Genomic DNA, 3,067 nt, shown 5'->3' with positions numbered 1-3,067 from the left:
CAACGATTTTTTTTTTTAATGTGAAACTTTTAGTGGTTTCAATAATTTATAATAATTTAAAAAAACAACGAAGATTTCAAAATTAAAATATTAACTTTTCAATATATGTTCAATGTAGATATCAAAATATAAGTATGTATTTTCATATGATGTATATAGTTTAATTTAAACGATATTAAATATATATATATATATATATATATTATATATTAACATTAATACCTATTAAAATAAAATTATTTATTCATATGATTTTATAATCATTGTATCTTATTATAGAAAATTTTTTTTAATTGATCACAAAAGTTTATGTGAGACTTTTAATAGTTTTAGTAATTTATACTAGTTTTGAAAAATTCAAAATACAACATATACAAAAAAATCTAAATTTTTATTATATGATTTATGTAATTATGTAATTTATTTTAATAATAAATAATTAAAAAAATGATAGAAAGTATACAAATTGTTAGAAAATATTTATTATTTAAAATTATTAATTGCCATATATATCTTAATCACATTAGGTAATTCCGTAGGTTTTATTTAAGTAAAAAAATTCAATTTGATAAACTAATGGTCCATAATGAACATACCATATAATATAACATTCCCTACCAATTTAATTTTGGACTGACAAAATTTTCAATTGATTCTCAAGGCGACACGTAAGTAAAATTAGCATTCTAATTACGTGACAACTCAGCATGACATTTTTTTAGTTAATACAAACTACGTGTTATAATGTTTATCTATTAATATACAGGGGATATGACTATATGAGTTAAGAAGAAGTCCCTTTCCCAAAAAAGAAAAATATGAGTTCATAAAATCCCTTAAATAGCTACACAAATATTTAAATCATATCAAATTGTAATAATGCATTTAAAGCATCTTTACCTTGACGCCAAAGTAATACAGGGGACAATTGTATGACGGATTTCAGAAATATAATGTCATTATTTCGTATGAAATTATGGGAATTATCTTGAGATATATAAATTAAGAGTATATTGACAGAAATTCTTTCACTTGAATAGCAAGCAAATCAGTCATGCCAACGATTAGCACACTGAAATAACCCTAGCCGTTTTGATAGGACATTTGCCATAGCTTAACCTAAAACAAACTAAACGTAAACGCATGACCAAATTCAACCAAAGGTTGATCACTCTAAGCTAACATCTAAATTATATCATATTGAAACCGTATTGGCTAAACCAAACTTAAACACACTATAAGTCTATAAAGTATATACATATGTTTCGACGATCGCCTTTTTTATTAGGTTATGCTCATGTGTCTCTGTTACTGATGGTTCATTTTCTTATTTATCAGATAACATCACATACATTATCATCTTGTATAGAATTATATGATCTCTGAAGACGAATGTTTTATTCGCTTTGTAACACATGTACAAAAAAGTTTACTTTGACAATGGATGTCAACTCAGAAAAATTAATCATGACAACAAAGGGAAGAAGAAGCCACTTCGATATAAAAAGAAGAACCACCCGTATCTATTTCTGCCTTGAGTTTAAATTGTGTTAAATGTTATAAATGATTAGATGGAATAATCATAAATCATATAGTATATACTCCAAGCGGGTGGTCGAATGTAGTATGTAGCGGACTTACAAATTAATTCAATCGCTTAATCGCTTCTTATGCTATGCTGCCACGTATGATAAATTAACATCATAATTAAATGACATGCAGGCAAATTTTTTTTTAATTAATACAAATTTAAGATTACAACTTTTTAAATGATTCTTAATTAATATATAGGGGATACGTTTAACTATCATTACCGAATTCATGCACTAGCATATAGTGTTAATGGTTAAAAAAACATGTAATTGTATAAAACATAGTTTATAAAATATTTATTATCGTAATGTATATATAATTTTAGTTTCAGGACACACTTTTAGAGTAATTTTACAGCATCTAAAGTCTTCATTATATACAAAGCTGCATCAACATATATAGTCATTCATATTCCAAAAGATTGCATTGATAACAAGTTTTAGCATGTCCTCAATTACCAACGACCTAATTGTATATATATGTTACTTAAAACCAATTATGTTTAATCAAAATTGATGATACAATTTAGTTATAAGTATTATCGAGGACAAGTATTTTTAACGTAACTTCTATTCAATTTGTATATACTCTTTACATGAATCGTTACAATCTCATATATTAATACATAACCAAATCTTTCAAATAAAAATAATTACTTAAATTAGGAAGTATAAATTTAAAATGAATAAAAATTCAAATCTAAATGAAATCTTACATATTCCAAAATAGTTAATACAAGATTGTATTTTTCACTTAGAGTATGAATGAAGACCAGGGAACGGTGAGGAATAATGCATTCCCTAATGTTCCTAAAAAAAATCACCATTCATAAGGAATAATAATTCTCTCTCATTCATTTTCATTCCTTTTTTTGTAGAGAATTTAAGAACAAAATTATTCCTTGTTAAATTTGATAAGGAACAACCATTCATTTTCATTCCTGATATTTTGTTCCCGTACATTCCTTTTTTATTCGTTCTTCTTAATTCCCGAATGGTCACCAGTCAGACTCTTAGTGTACCTATGATATACAAATTATTTTGTCAAGAAAAAATGGTTGATTAAACATATTAGCTCACTTCAATTATAAAATATAAAATAAAGTTTCATTAATGTAGGAAGGATTAAAAATGGTTATCTAACTTCAGTTTAAAACCAATGATGTGTTAGGCTAGTGGTTTAGTGATTGAAGTAGGTTCCGTTGTACCTCTAGTTTGATTTCCGTTGGGATAGATGCTTTACGCCATGTTATCGGTATTAGCGCCGGCTGATCCCGGATCTGGAGGATTATTTGGACCGAAGGTTTAGACACCTCTTAATTTACCACAAAAAAAAACGTCAGTTTAAATCTTTGAAAACCAAAACCAATGCAACCAGGTTAAATACATAAATTAATTTGTTGTCAAATGTCAATATAATCACTTGAAGGTCAAAACCTAAGAGTCAGTGGCTTATCTAAGTTACAATTTGATTA

This window comes from Brassica oleracea, chromosome C2 (assembly GCF_000695525.1).
Source record: "Brassica oleracea var. oleracea cultivar TO1000 chromosome C2, BOL, whole genome shotgun sequence".
Classification (NCBI taxonomy): Eukaryota; Viridiplantae; Streptophyta; class Magnoliopsida; order Brassicales; family Brassicaceae; genus Brassica; species Brassica oleracea.
This window is presented reverse-complemented; position numbering follows the sequence as displayed.